Raw genomic sequence first — 16,936 nt, forward strand, 5'->3', positions numbered from 1 at the left:
AACTTTGTGACTAATTTTCAAATAAACTAAAGAAACAAGCAATCCATAATTAAAATTAGACTAGATAATCAATAAAAAATACACAATATTTTTATAATGATTCACAATCATCTTCATAGATTACTACTCCGCACACAAGGTATTTACATCTCAAAATTAATTCATTGTATTTTACAGATAATTGATGTTGAATTTATAGAAAAGAGAAATACTTTATTGACTTATTATAATCAGAGTACATGAACCTTTATTTATAATAGAGGAAAGTAGTAGAGTCCAATTACAATAAAACTACCTTTGTCCCAATTATACCCAAACTCTAACACTTAAAGATAAGTTCTAGCATAATTAAATAACCCAAAAATAAATAGAAGATTAACATAACTAAAACACATTTAAACTGAAACTCTTTTGTGAGACTTGCTTCCATAATAATTGTGGCTCTGTTAGACTTCTTATGCCACCTCACGTGATCATGGTGGGTCCTATATCTTATGGCCTTGGGCCCATCTTCCAACATTCTTAGGTATATGGGTTTTCCTTGGTCGTGTGGGTTTGAACCCATCTTCTGTGGATCCATATCTTATGAGTTTGGGCCCATCTTCCAACACTCCCCCTCAAGTTAAGGGTGAGAGAACATCATTGACTCCTAGCTTACTACAAATGATGTATAAACTATTTTTTTATAAAATGGCAATCCTCTATAACTTCCAACACTCCCCCTCAAGTTGGTGCTCTCGTTCATGAGGCCCAATTGGCATAAGATAAGTGAGAGTAAAATTACTTCAAAACGTATGACATTGCTCCATAATCCAATCAAATGACTCATGTTGGATGTTCGGCACACTCCTATCTTCAGTAGGTAGTGGGTCTATACGATGTTTGAAAGTGTAATAAAAAAATTCCTCCATCACTGTGCCCCTCTACAGGACAACGACTCTCAAGTGGTAGGAGTTATAAATGCCAATTCATGGGGGTATAACATAGAGTTAGCAATCACTCTTCCATCACAGTGAAATAACATAGATGTTCTTACGGGTAGTGGATGTAGTAATAAGCTCCTCTGTCATGGTGATGTAACATATACTAAGACCACCTCTTCTTCAATAGTAATGTCTCATCCAAAGAGACATAATAGTTGCAACTTAATATAACACGACCATTTTACAACACATATAATAAACTTTGTAAAAGAACCCATGAAATAATCCGATATAAAAATTTCTTCTTAGATGCACAAGCTTCATTTGTGCTCCCCTTTCTTAAATATTTTGGTCACATAAAACTTATTGACAACGTATGGAATAAAATACCTCTTTCTTGTACTTCTTGTACTTCTCCCCCTCAAGCTGGGAGGTAATAGCAGTGATCCCAGTTTGAACCAAATATCTTAGATGTAGCAATAAGCCCAAATAACATAGATGTATAAATAAGCCCTCAAACCAAGGAGAAGTGAGATATTTTCTTGATATAGCAACTCAAAAAGTGACGCAAAACAATGGGCTTAAATTCGGAATTTTCAATGCAACAAAATACCAACATGACCTTTGATTCTTCCAATGAGAATATATCTTTAAATATAGATCGGATTGACATAAAATTTTCTCTATCTGAAACTAGACTTAAATACCTTTCATCCAAGTATAACTTATCTTCACAAAATATAATTATCAGAAGATAAATAATCTGATAGATTTTGGTCTTTGTCATGTGGCCGAACTAAGCACTGTTTCTTTTTTTTTTTAAGCATGACCATTGACTCTTCAAAGATCAATATCTCTTTATAAAAAACTCAGATCGAGAATTGGTTGAATAGGTAAGAAAATAGACCTACAAATATTTCTTTTGATATATAATTCACCATATAAAGTCTCGTTCTTGATGGCATAAAATACCTCGGAAGTTGAAGTTTTTTGCTGGTGCTTGAACTTGTTTTGCAATTTGACCTTTGATCATTCAAATATCGATTTGTCTTTGTAGATAACTCCGATTGGAAAAAAAATCATTTTTATTTGGAAAGTAGACTCAAATATATTTTCTTCAATATATAATTTGTAATATGAAAATCTCAGTATAGAGGTTAAAAAGGCAAAGCAAACTACGGGTGAAGAGACTAAAAAAAATAAATACGAACCTAGACTTAGGGGCTTAGGGTTTAGAGAAAAGGATCTCATTATCCCTGTGGGTTGACCAAGTCAAATCATAGAACCTACTCCGATACCATGTTGAATTTATGGAAAATAAAAATATTTTATTGACTTATTATAATCAGAGTACATGCACCTCTATTTATAATTGAGGAACGTAGTAGAATCCAATTACAATAAAATTACTTTGTCCCAATTACACCCAAACTCTAACTCTTAAAGATAAGTCCAAGCATAATTAAATAACCCAAAATAAATAGAAGATTAACATGACTAAAATACCTTTAAACTGAAATTCTTCTGTGAGACCTGCTTTCATAATAATTGTGGCTATGTTAGACTTCTTGTTGTGGAAGACTTCTTATGCCACCTCATGTGATCATGGTGGGTTCCATATCTTATAGGCTTGGGCCCATCTTCCAACATTCTTAGGTATGTGGGTCTTCCTTGGTCGTGTGAGTTTGAGCCCATCTCTGTAGATCCATATCTTGTGGGTTTGGACCCATCTTCTAACACTCTTAGATATGTAAGCCTTCCTTGGTCGTGTGGGCTTGGACCCATCTTCCAACAATTAACATTTACAATAGGAACCCACAAAGGTTTATATTATAACACCTACCTGCATAAAGACTTATGATTGTGCAACTAGGTACAAGCACTTACACCAAAAAATGAATTTTCAACTACTAATCAGTTGATCCAATCTTATTGATTGATTTATAGATTACAAGGATTGTATGTTTTAAAGTAATAACACAAAAACCTCTTAATATGTAAATATTACAATAAGTAAGCACAAAAGAATACACCCAATCTTAAATTATTCTACCTTAGTAATAACAACTTAATTCTATCTCTGAAAAGTTTGAAAGTATGTTAGGATGAGATATAAAATTGAATAAAAAGACTTTTTGAAGTTATGGAAAAGCTCCAATTAAGAGTGTAATTAAATAGGCTCAAGCAAAAACCTTAGTTGAACTAAAAAATATGATATGGCAAGTTCAAGACGAAAATACTAATGAGAACCAATGAGAATCAATGAATCCAAAATCAAATTTTGAGTTTTAGTTTTTTTGAAGAAAAAAAGAAAACCCTTGTTTGCGCCTTTTTTTCTTCAAATTTGAAAGTACGCTTGGGAGAGCTCAAATTCTTTTTGGTTAAATAAGGGAATGCTTTATAAACACTATGGGGTGTGAAATAAATTCAATAGGGCTCATTCAAATGATACAAAAACTAGTTGTCATTAGTTGTTTGTCTTGGAAAATGACTCTAGTCTTTTAGTAAAAGTTGGCCTAATTGATTCTTCAAAATATCGTAATAATGATTAAAATCAATAATTTGAGTTACTAATTATACATATAGATCAATTAAATAATTTAGTAACTGTAGTTGCCTAATCAAATCTTTGAAACTTCACCTAAAAACTTGCTAGAGTGAGTCATTAAGACGACTATGTTTTGGTTAGATAGTCTTCATAAGACATGCTTTTCTTCAATGCATTTGTTCAAGTGGTCAAAAGCTACATCACTTAGAAACATGTTAAAGCATTTAGAGAAAAAAATTCATTCTTTATTAAAGCTACACTATTAAACTGGCATTAGAGTCACAGATATTGATCGATCATCTAGGACATGGCCATTTCATGCTATAATGCATGATTGATCATCCCTCGTTGATTGATCGATCATAGCTATCCATGCAAGCAGATTTTTTATGGAATTATCAATCATCCCTCCATATTGATCGATCAGTCAGTACCTTACCACTAAGGGACTTCAAGTATGATTGATCAAAGGAAAACATAATGATCGATCATACTTGTATTGCACAGCCAGGGGGAATTTCGATTGATCGATCAACTTAAATTTTTGGACAAACATTAACATATTGATCGATCAGCCTATCGATCAATAAGTCACTATTTGACAAAAAATAGTCATTATGATCGATCGATCAATCAATCACTTACAAGTGATCGATCAATCAACGATTTGATTTATGCAAACGGGCAAATAATGGCTAGTTCGAGTTGGTAAGCTATAAATACCAACCAAACCATGAGTAAAGGAATGAATGAGCATTTATTGGCATATCTTTAAGTCACAAACCTTTATCATACAAATTCCTACCAAAATTTCTTTCCAGAGAAAGAAAGAGAGTTTTACTTTTGAAAAAACCATCAATCTCTTTCAATCATCCTTGCATATATTATAGTACAAACTCCTTGACCTATTCACAACGTACTACAAAGGAGGAGGCAGCTTGAATCTCTCAAGGAGAAGCATCTCTCCAAGTAAGGGTATAATTTTTTCCTTTCTTTTTTATAATATTGTGAAAGGTTCATGTAAAACCTGTTAATATGGATAGAAAGACCTAGATAGAGCTACAATTTAGCAACAATCTCTTGGGGAGATTAGATTGTATGAAAATTGTGCATTGGGCTACACGTGGTTGAAGAGAGTCGGAATCTCTTTGTAATTTTCAAGCTATTAGAGCGTAATGGTGGAAATTTTCCCGAGCAAGGGTTCTTAGGCGATGACTACTACTAGGGAAAAATTGAGAAAAAAAGTAACAATAAATAACAATAAGATTTATACCGGTTCGCCTCAAGGTGAGGCTACTACGTCTTGCTTCCGTTGCTGCATTAATCCACTATGAAGATGAAATAGTTTACAAAGAGAAACCACACACACTTATAAGTTTTTTTCATTAACCTCTCGGGCTGCAACTCTAGATGCTCCTCGGGATTATGATACTGGTCAAGGTGATAAAACCCTAACAATAGTGCCCCTATATATAAAGAGAAAATTAGGGCAATCGGATTACAAGTGTGAAATTCCCACACTACCCTTAATGACACAACAATCAATATATCGTGGACCTGCCTGGGGCTTTGCCCCCGAACCCCAAGGAGGAGGGCTCCCCGCCCCCCTTCCAATGCCCACGACGACCTTACTGCGAAGGTCGATCGGCACCAGAGGGTAAGGTGTTAATTAGGCTTCACAACTTAGCAGCTTATATGCATGATATTTTGTTTACTTGCACAAAATGATTTTAATTTGAATAACTTAATTCACCTCCCCTCTTGAGAAGCCACCTGGGCCAACATTGATAATGTATGGTCTAAACCATGCTTTGTGCAATATTCCTCGAAGTGTGAATTTTTAAATTCTCCTCCATGGTCACTCCTAATTTTGATAATGCTATAGCCTTGTTCCTTTTGAACTTTTTTCACATAGTTTGACAAAGGCCAAAAAAGCATCATCCTTGTGAGCAACGAAATCTACCCAAGTCAACATTGAATAGTTGTCTACCATCACTAGAGTGAAATGCTTCCCATTTAAGCTTAAGGTTCAAGTAAGTCCAACTAAATCCATGTGGATTAGTTGTAGAGGTTGAGAGGTTGAAACTACATTTTTAGCCTTGAAAGAGGTTTTGTGTTACTTTCCAAGTTGGCAAGCATCACCATGTTTCTTGCTTACAAATTTTTGGTCCTCTCACTAGGTTCTTTTTCACTATTTTAGTCAAGGAATCAATTGTAATATGTCCTAGCCTCTTATGCTATAACCAAGATTCATCAATTTTCGCACCCAAACAAATGACACTAGTTGAAGGTATATCGACTATGTTAGCAACATAGAGATTCCTGTTTCTATGTCCCTCTAGAACTAATTCATCATTTTCATTCTTTACTAAGCATTTGTGTTTTTCAACTGAAACCTTATTTCCTTTATTAACGAATTGACTAATGCTAAGTAAGTGATGCGTCAATCCTTCAACTCCTTTTATTTTACCTTTTCTATAGTCTAAAGTTACATGATCATCATCATTGAGATTGAGTTCAATATACTACCTTTTTGTCACCAGTCATGTGCCTTGAGCAATAGCTATCCAAAATCCAAATATTTTTTGGTGCCTTGGCTCGGAGACATACATACACCATAAGAGATTTAACACTTAGAGACAGACCTATTTATGGGATAACATTTGGGGTGTTACATAATTTGGGCTTCCAAGATTGATTGCCCAAGTTCGTTTAGGTTACCATAACCTGTTTGGTTGATTTGGGTACCCCAAGTGTGTTTGATTCTGTTTTCATTCTTAACTTTGCAAATGAGGGCATATTGACCCAATTCACTGCAATAGTGGCATCTAATGTGAGAAATTGGAGAGAACCTTTTTTTTTTGTTCTTCCCAATTTTCCTCATAGGAGTGGATTTGAGAGAGAGAATTTGACTTGTTGTTCTACGTCTAAGCTCTTCTTCTCAAAAGCAAGTTTCTCATATGATAGCTTGTCTATTGTTGAATTTATGGAAAAGAGAAATACTTCATTGACTTCATTAACTTATTATAATCAGAGTACATGAACCTCTATTTATAATAGAGGAAGGTAGTAAAGTCCAATTACAATAAAACTACTTTTGTCCCAATTACACCCAAACTCTAACACTTAAAGATAAGTCCTAACACAATTAAATAACTCAATATAGATAAAAGACAAACATAACTCAAACTAGAACTCTTCTAGGACGTGACCATAAGATAAAGATACCTATGTCATGGTGGGTCCTACTTCTTATGTGCTTGGGCCCATCTTTTAGGCCTTCCTTGGCCGTGTGGCCCATCTTATAATAGTCTTAGATATGTGGGTCTTCCTTCGTCATGTGGGCTTGGGCATATCTTCCAACATCTATTAATCCACATTGTCTTGATGCATTAATTATGTGGTTTTCATTTACCTCCTTCAAGACAATTAGCTCTTCCTTGAGTTTTTCAATCTTGTGTGATTGAGCATTATAAATTTTCTTTGTAATTATTTAGACTATAAATGGATGTTTCCAAAAGTAATTCAAGTTCATGTTCATAGTTAGAGTCTTACCTCTTTGGAAGTTGTAGACTCATTATCATTTTCTTCAAAAGCCATGAGTCCTACATCACTTTCTTCTTCTTCCAGGAGGCTAGACTCTTCCTCCATTGCATCCCAATCTGAGATTAAGATTTTCTTCTTCTTGTTCTTATTAAGTTGTGGAGCCTAATCAACGCTCTATGCTGAGTCGGTATGCAGATCTACCTTCGCGGTAAGGTCGTCGTGGGGGTTGGAAGCCCCCCTCCCGGATGTGTGGGGCTGGAGCCCCACTAGATCCAGAATATATTGACTATTGTTTCATTAAGGGTAGTTTAAGGATTTCACACTTGTAATTCAGTTACCTTAATTTTTTCTTTATATTTGGGGGCACCGTTATTAGGGTTTTATCATCTGAGGAACATCAGTTGTGGCCTAGAGAGGTTAGGGAAAAATAATACCTGTAAATGTGTGCGATCTCTCTTGTAAACTGGGAAGGGGGGTGGGAGCCCCTCCTCCTGGGGGTTCGGGGGGCAGAGCCCTCGATTGGTCCACGATACATTGACTACTGTGTCATTAAGGGTAATGTGAGGATTCCACACTTGTAATCCGATTGCCCTAATTTCTCTTTATATATAGGGGCACCGTTGTTAGGGGTTTATCACCTTGACAAGTATCATAATCCCGAGGAGCATCTGGAGTTGCGGTCTGAGAGGTTAGAGAAAAACACTTGTAAGTGTGTGCGATTTCTCTTTGTAAACTATTTCATCTTCACAGTGGATTAGGATTACTGCAATGGCAGAAGACAAGACTTAGTTTCACCTTGAGGCGAACCTATATAAATCTTGTTGTCTTTTTTGAGTTTGATTTTTCCTTTTTTTGCGTTTATTATTATTGCTCTCTTTAGTTTGGAATTAGGGCATCTAATTCCTAACAATTTTTTGGATCTTTGTTTGAGGATGGGGTTCTTTCTTCTAACTTAGGACATTTATTTCTTCTATGTCTTGGTTTACCACACTCATAACAAACATCGGTTTTCTTTTAAAATTTCTCATTTTGAGTTCTGAATTGGCCTTTTCTGAAGTTTTTCTTCTTTCTACAAACTCTCTAAAGATGTCTAGTGATAAAACTTCTTTCATCCGAGCTCTCTTCACTAGAACTAATTTCAACACATATTTTGGCCTTAAGAGTAATGTTCTTGTTCTTAGGTTCTCTTCCTCTTCATATTTTGGTTCCATCTCATATGTAAGAAGAATTCCAACTAGCTCTTCTGAGCTTATGGTTCTAAAGTTAGCATTCTCATGAATGGTCGTCTTCCTTATGTCCCATGACTTGGAAGTGCCTTGAGAAGATTATCATTTTGCCTATACAAAGAATTTTTTCTCCTATGATATTCAACTCATTTATAATATGAGTGAACCTTGAGTTCATCTCAGCAATTGACTCACCCGATTTCATCTTGAATTCATCATATTGAGTTATCCAAACATTGATTATGGAGTCTTTTACTCTAGTGATTCCTTAATGTGTGACCTCAAGTTTTTCTAAAATTTCCTTCACGGTCTTGCATGTGGGGACCCTATTGAACTCGTTTGGTCCTAAGGCACATAAAAAGAGATTTATGGCCTTGGAGTTTGTTTTGAGTTGCTCCTTGCCTTCTCTAGGTAGTTCACTAAATTCCATTACAACCGAGATAGCATTTTCAAGCTTTTTGGGGTCTAATGGTCCATTCTTGGTTACATGTTGTTGAATTTAGGATCCCATGACAAGGTCCTCGACCAAGATAGTGAAAGAGGAGAGGAAGAAAAGGAAAAGAAGAAAGGAGAAGAGAGAAATATGAGAGAACTTGGCCAGAGAGATGAAGAGAGAGAGCTTGGGAGAGGAGATAATTCTAAGGACGATTTTGAGAGATGAGCCAGGAGACTTAATGATCTACCTCATGCATTGAGCCTCTATTTATAGTTGTGGAATAAAGTTTACAATGACTACAATTCCCTTAGGGATACAAGCTTTGAAAAGGGAAAGACATAAGTACACATACATCTTCTTAAATAATTACACCCTTGTGCCATCCTTATGAGAATACCTTTAAAATACCTCCTTTCCCACCTCCTTGACATTGGGAAGGTAATTACATTGACGCCACTTCGAGGTGTCTTCCATCACTCCCCCTCAAGTTAAGGGAGAGAAAATATTGTAGATACCCAACTTGTCGCGTATAGCGGTTAAAATCTTGAACATGACTGGTTTCTTAAGAATGTCTACCACATGCCCTTGTGATGGAATGTGTTTGAGAGATAAGATGCTGGCCTAAAAATTTTCCCGTTTAAAGTGACAATTTACCTCAATGTGTTTTGTCCTCTTGTGGAAGATATAATTTGAGGTGATATGAATAGTCATCTGGTTGTTGCAATATAATTTCATAGAAGCTTCTTTATAGAACCCCAATTTTGTAAGAAGGGTTTTGATCCATAGACATTCACTACCTGTGTGGGCCATAACTTTGTACTTTGCTTTTGCACTGAACCTCGCAACAACATTCTGCTTTTTGCTTCTCCATGTAACTAGGTTACTTCCAACTAAGGTAAATACCTGAAGTGGACTTCCTATCATCAGGTGATCTAGCCCAATCTACATCTGAAAAACCTTCTATGTTGAAGTGGTCATGATTCTTATAGAGAAACCCTTTCCCCTAAGCTCCTTGTAAATATCTCAGTATTCTCTCCAAGTCTTGCCAATGCATAAGTTGCTAACTCACCACACTTACATCATATGATATATGGTCTGGTCACTATGAATTAAATAAGCTTCCTCACAAGCCTCCGATATTTACCTATATGAACATCTTTCCATATCTTGCACATAGCTTTGTGTTGGCATCCATAGGGGTGTCTGCTGATCGACATCCCATCATCCTTGTGTCCTCTAGTAGATCTAAAGCATACTTTCTTTAAGATAATACAATCACATGCTTTGACTGGAAATGGAAAAAAATATCTCTTTCATTTACTTCTTCTTCTAATTTTCCCCCTCAAATTGGGGATAAAAAGGACATAGAGACCCACTTTGGACAAAACACAATGTAGGAGAAGAAAATCACTCTTAGCTGTATGAACAAGCTCCATACACTTGTAAAAAGGGTCATAGTCTGAAACACACTCTGCCCAATTCTCAAGGTGAAAAAACTACCAAAATTTAGGGTTTAACAAAGAGGCTACTCACCTTTTATGGGTAGATTAAAAACTAATCACCTCTTGGGTGAAGAAAAAAAGACTTGACTCAAGCCGGATGTTGGGCACACTTATATACTTTTTAGGTAGTGGGTCTAGGCATTACTCTAAAGTGATAAAAATACAAGATTAAAAACTAAAGAAATACTAGAGGAAACCAACTTTAATCAGAAGGAGGCGACTATGTAACACTCATACTTCCAAAGTGACATTTTTTTTGGAAACTAAGGGAAACTTTAACTGTAGAACTTAATAAATTTGACCAAGTACAACATTTTTTTGGGTAACAACAATTTTTTTAGAATTAACTATATAGAAGGTAAACAACGAAGTAAAAAAAATACAAATGACATGGAAGAAAGATATTACATACCTTAAATGAGTACATCATGGAGTGATTAAGTCCCACCAAAACTCTCTTTAGTACTTCTGATGTTGATATCTTCAAAATTATAGCTTAGAATAGAAAATGGTTTTTGATCAAGAAACTAGACTCAAAGAGCTTTAAATTGGTACCAAATTTGTAAAAAAAAACATCGTTCTTGAATCATTTATGACTTCTTGATTTGCTTCTTTTTGTACCTTCACCCTTGTCGACTCCTAAGCGAAGATCTCCTTAAATAAAGGTCAGATTGGTATAAAATTTTCTCCCTATAAAAATAGACTTCAATACATTTCCTACAAGTATAACTTTAATTCATAAAATATACTTCTTTTGAGATAAATAATTTGATAGATTTCTGACTCTTTAATCTTGCCTAACTGAGTACTCTTTCTACTTTGGCCAACATGACCATTGACTCTTCCAAGATCAATACCTCCCTCTAAAAAACTCAAATTGAGAATTGGTTTAATAGAAAAGAAACTAGACTTATAGATATTTATTTTGATATATATTCCTCCATATAAAGCCACGTTCTTAATGGTATGAAATGGCTCAAAACTTTATGCTTTTTACTACTGCTCAAACCTCTCTTGTAGTCTGACATTTGCAGCTTCAAATATATATTTCTCTTTGTAAGAAACTCCAATTACACAAATTTATTTTGCGTTGGAAAGTATACTCAAAGATATTTTCGCCAAAATATAATTTAAAATATAAAATATTAAGTATGAAGGTACGAACGCCAATAAATCAACTAGTGTTGGGATAGGAAAGAAAGAAAAAAGATAGATTATGAACCTAAACTACTAGAGATGATAGATAAAAAAAAGGATATCATTTTCTCTTTGGGTTGAACGTGTCAACTGAAAAAACCCACTTTGATACCATGTTGAATCTGGGAAAGATAAATACTTCACTGACTTATTGTAATTTGTGTCCAATGAGCCTCTATTTATAATAGAGGAAACAAGTAGAATCCAATTACAAGTATACTTTTCTTATCCCAGTTATGCCCAAAGTTTAACACTAAAAGATAACTCTTAGAATAATTGAGCTAATGAACATAAATAGAAGACTAACATATCTAAAACACCTTTAATTGAGACTCTTCTGTGAGACCTCCTCTTATGAGACTCTTACAAGACTTCGCCATGTTAATTCTAATTCTTTGAGACTTTTTACTATGAGAGTCATAAAAGGCTTATCCATATATGCTCTTCAACACTCCCTCTAGAGTTGGAGTTTATAACTTGAGCTAGTAAGGAAAAGGATTATCGGTCTTCAATCTTCATTGGCTAGAACTTTTTCATAGACATTAAATCTTCATCATTTGTTCTCCCCTTTTCATGAATATTCTTGTCACATAAAAATGATTACAACATATGGAACAAAATACCTCTTTATTTTACTTCTTCTTCTAATTCTCCCCCTCAAACTAGGGATAAAAAGGACATAGAGACCCAACTTGGGCTAAACACAATGTGGGAGAAGAAAATCACTACTAGCCATATAATAAAGCTCCATACACTAGTAAAAATAGTTTTAGTCTGAAACACAATCCACTCAATTTTAAAGGCAGGAAAACAACCAAAATTTATGACTTAACAACGAGACTACTCACTTTTTAAGGGTAACTCAAACACAAATCACCTCTTTGGTGAAGAAAAAAGACTTAGACTCAAACTAGATATTGGGCACACTCCTATACTTTTTAGGTAGTGGGTCTAGGTATTGCTCTGAAGTGATAAAAATACAAGATGAAAAACTAAAGAAATACTAGAGGAAAACGACTTTAACTAGAAGGAGGCAACTATGCAACACTCATACTTCCAAACTGACCTTTTTCTTTTTTTAAAAAATAAAGGGGACTTTAACGGTGGAATTAAATAAATTTGATCAAGTACAACTTTTTTTGCGGTGAAGATGTTTTTTTGGAATTAACTATAAGGAAGATACACAACCAAGTAAAAAAAATTAAAAACTTGAAAACAACTTGGAAAAAAAGATATTGCATACCTTGAATGAGTACATCATGGAGTCATTAAGTCCTACCAAAACTCTCTTTGGCACTTATGATGTTGATATCCCCAAAATTATATTTCAAAATCACAAACATTTTATTGATCAAGAAACTAGACTCAAAGAACTATAAATTGGTACCTAATTTGATATAAAAAGCTACATTTTTTTAATGTTTTATGACCTCTTTATTTGCTTCTTTTTGTACCTTTACCCTTGCTGACTCCTATGTGAACATCTCCTTAAATATAGGTCAGATTGACATGAAATTTTCTCCCTCTAAAACTAGACTTCGATACATTTCCTACACATATAACTTTACTTCATTAAATATACTTCTCTTGAGAGAAATAATCTGATAGATTTCAGACTCTTTAATCTGACCGAACTAAGTACTCTTTCTTCATTGGCCAACATGACCATTGACTCTTCTGAGATCGATATCTCCCTCAAGAAAACTCAAATTGAGAATTGGTTGGATAGGTAAGAAAGCAGACTTATATATATATATATAAAGTCTTATTGTTGATGGTATAAAATGGCTCAAAATTGAAGCTTTCTGCTATTGATAGAACCTCTCTAGCAGCCTGACCTTTGTTACTTCAGATATCTATTTCTCTTTTGTAAAAAACTCTGATTACCAAAATTTATTTTGATTTGGAAAGTAGACTCAAATATATTTCCGTCAATATATAATTAAAAATATTAAACATTCTGTATGAAGGTGAGAACGCCAATAAACCGACAGTGTTGGGATAGGAAAGAAAGAAAAAAGATAGAATATGAACCTAAACTACTAGAGATGACAGATAAAAGAAGGATTACACTATATGGGTTGATCGAGTCAACTGTCAAGGCCCACTCTCATACCATGTTGAATTTCTAGAAAAGAGAAATAATTCACTAACTTGTAATTTGAGTACAATGAGCCTCTATTTATAATAGAGGAAACACAAAGAATTCAATTACAATTATACTACCCTTATCCCAGTTATGCCTAAAGTTAAACACTAAAAGATAATTCTTAGATCAATTAAACTAATAAACACAAATAGAAGATTAGCATAACTATAACACCTTTAACTGAGACTCTTCTATGAGACCTCCTCTTATGAGACTCCTATAAGACTTCAGCATGTTAATTCTAGTTTTGTGAGGCTTCTTACTGTAAGTGTCATGTAAGACTCTTCTATATATGCTCTTCAACATTCCCCTCGAGGTTGAGTTTATAACTTCAACTTGCAATGAAAATGATTATTGGTCTTCAATCTTCATTGGCTAAATATTTTCATAGATGGTAAGTCTTCATCAATTATTCCACCCCTTTCTTGAATATTCTTGTCACATAAAAATTACTACAACATATGGAACAAAATACCTCTTTCTTTTAAATTTTCTTCTGATTCTCCCCCTCAAGCTAGTGATAAAAGGATACAAAGAATCAGCCTGGAAAAAATGCAATGTGGGAGAAGAAAATCACTCCTAGCCATACGACAAATCTCCATACACCAGTAAAATAGTCATAGTCTAAAAATTACTCTGCTCAAATTTAGAGGAAAAATAACCTAAATTTAGTGCTTAACAAAGTGATTTCACTTTTTAAAGGTAGCTCAAACACAAATCACCTCTTGGGTGAAGAAAAATAGACTTGACTCAAGCTGGATGTTAGTAGTGGGTATAGACATTGCTCTAAAGTGATAAAAATACAAGATGAAAAACTAAAGAAATACTAGAGGAAAACAACTTCAACAAGACAAAGACGACTATGCAACACTCATACTTCGAAAGTGACCTTTTTAAAAAAAATACTAGGGGAGACTTTAATGGTAGAACTTAATAAATTTTACCAAGTATAACTTTCTTTTGTGTGATGATAATTTTTTGGAAATAACTATACTGAAGGTACACAACCAAGCAACAAAATGCAAAAGTTGACAACAACATTGAAGAAAGATATTGCGTACCTTGAATGATTACATCATGGAGTGATTAAGTCCATCCAAAACTCTCTTTGGAGCTTCTGATGTCGATATCTCAAAACAATATAGTTCAAAATCACAAACAGTTCATTGATCAAGAAACTAAACTCAAAGAGCTTTAAATTGGTACCTAATTTGACATAACAAGCTTCGGTGTTGAATCTTTTATGACCTCTTATTTGCTTCATTCTGTACCTTGATCCTTGTTGACGCAAATGTGAATATCTCCTTAAATATTTGTCAGATTGACATAAAATTTTCTCCCTCTAAAACTAGATTTCAATAACTTTCATCCAATTATATCTTTTCTTCATAAAATTTACTTCTTTTGAGAGAATGAATCTGATATATTTTGGGCCGAACTAAGTTCTCTATCTTCTTTGACTAGCTTAACCGTTGTCTCTTTCGAGATCAATATCACCCTGTAGAAAACTCAAATTGATAATTGGTTGTATAAGTAAGAAAATATTCTTATATATATATATATATATATATATATATATATATATATATATATATATATATATATATATATATATTTATATACATATAAAGTCTCATTCTTTATGGTATAAAACGAATCATAATTCGAAGATTTCTGCTGCTACTTGAACCTCTATTGCAGTCTGACATTTGTTGCTTCAATTATTGATTTCTCGTTGTAGAAAACTCAGATGGCCGAATTTTCTTTTGCGTTGGAATTTAGACTGAAGTATATTTCCGTCAAATATACTTTGTAATATGAAAAGTTCAGTATGAAGGTGTAAAAACCAAGAACCAAATGGATGCATTGACATGAAAGAAAGAAAAAAGATAGAATATGAACCAAAACTATAAGAGATGATGGAACACAAAAGAATCATATTATCACTTTGGTTGACGGAGTCAACTCATAGAACCCACTCTAATAATATTTTTAATAAAGAGAAATACTTCACTAACTTGTTGTAATTTGAGTACAATGAACCTATATTTATAATAGAAGAAACAAGTAGAACCAATTACATTTATACTACATTTATCCCAGTTACACCCAAAGTTAAACACTAAAAGATAAATCCTAGAAAAATTAAATTACTGAACATAAATAGAAGACTAACATAACTACAACACCTTTAACTAAGACTCTTATAAGAGACCTTCTCTTATGAGACTCCACTATGTTAATTGTGGTTCTATGAGACTTCTTACCGTGAGAGTCATTTAAGAATCTCCTATATCTGCTCTTTCACAACTCTTTTGGTACTATGGTGGTGGTATGTGTTCATTAAGCTCAAAATTTTCTGCCTAAGTGAATCAGGGTGGGTTGCCCATGCCTAGTTCTCCTCAAAGCTTAGAGAAATAGTAAAATCCTAATGGCTTAGTAAAGATGTCTACTAATTGACTTTTGGTTTGGACATATTCAATATTAATAACCTTGGTTTGAACCAACTCTCTGATAAAGTGATGTCCAATTTCCATGTGTATTTGATTGAGAGTAGTGAGCCAGGTTCTTAGTTAGACTTATGGCCTTCATGTCACAATTGCCTAAAAATTCTTTATGCTCTTAAGCCGTAGTCATCTAATTGATGTTTCATCCAAAGAAGTTGGGCACAAAAACTTTTGCAGACTGTATTATGCTTCAGTGGTGGATAGTGCAATCGAATGTTGTTTCATGAAAACCAAGAGATAAGCATATTTCCATGTAATTGACAACTCTAATTTGTGCTATTTTTGTCAAATTTTCAACTGGAAAAATCAGAATATGAGTAACCAACTAGATCAATCACTGAAGATTTTGAGTACAAAAGACCTTAGTTTGGTGTCCCAAGTAGATAATGAAAAAAATATTTTCACTGCCACTAAGTGAGATTCTTTAGGATTGGATTGAAATCACACACAGAGGCATATTAAAAACATTATATCCGATCTACTGGCTGAAAAGTATAGTAGGGATCCTATCATGCTTCTATAGAGTTTTTGATCTATGGTTCTACCAGAGTTGTCTGAGTCTAGTTTCAACGGCAGACTCATCGGTGTCCTAATTAACTTAAGATTTTTAATCTTGAATATCTTAAGCAATCCCTTAGTGTATTTGAACTGATTTATAATGTGCCTTTTTTGGTTTGAATTACATGAAGTCCAAGGAAGAATGTGAATTCACCCATTAAACTCATTCTTCATTACACTAGCTAATTCTTGACATTCAGAGGGGTTTGTAGAACCAAATATGATATAATCCACATAAATTTGAATGATAATCAAGTCTTGATCATGGTTCTTAGTGAATAGAGTCTTATCTATGCTTCTTATCTTTTAGACATTCTTTTATAAGAATTTTTTTAATCTTTCAT

The sequence above is a fragment of the Aristolochia californica genome, unplaced genomic scaffold (genome assembly GCF_029961685.1).
Source record: "Aristolochia californica isolate CCGP_79_NKW_82.1479 unplaced genomic scaffold, dmAriCali1.0.hap1 SCAF_13, whole genome shotgun sequence".
In the NCBI taxonomy this organism is placed as follows: Eukaryota; Viridiplantae; Streptophyta; class Magnoliopsida; order Piperales; family Aristolochiaceae; genus Aristolochia; species Aristolochia californica.